This window comes from Aplysia californica, unplaced genomic scaffold (genome assembly GCF_000002075.1).
Source record: "Aplysia californica isolate F4 #8 unplaced genomic scaffold, AplCal3.0 scaffold00091, whole genome shotgun sequence".
Lineage (NCBI taxonomy): Eukaryota > Metazoa > Mollusca > Gastropoda > Aplysiida > Aplysiidae > Aplysia > Aplysia californica.
This window is the reverse complement of record NW_004797361.1, coordinates 1,626,734-1,627,104: the sequence shown is the minus strand read 5'-3', so window position 1 is coordinate 1,627,104 and position 371 is coordinate 1,626,734.

Genomic DNA, 371 nt, shown 5'->3' with positions numbered 1-371 from the left:
ACCTCTGAAAACAGGTGCCCCCCCCCCCCCAAACGTCCTTCTTTCGTAAATATCTCGACTTGTATTCAAGATAAATAGATATTTTTTTCATTCAAGTAAAGAGAAGTGAAAAAGCTTTAAAATGATACCTATAACTCTATATGCCCAAAAATTGACGAGAGAGTGATTCCACCACGCTGCCTCACAATTTAGTTCTCTGGTCCCCTAAAAGATTTCACCTTCTTTGTTACATGGCCCAACGGTTAAGTTGAACTTTGGATGAGTTGAAGGTTGTTTTTTTCGTACTCCGCCGACCACATCCCCTCACTCAATTCGGCTATGTATCGTGTGTGTGTGTGTGTGTGTGTGTGTGTGTGTGTGTGTGTGTGTGT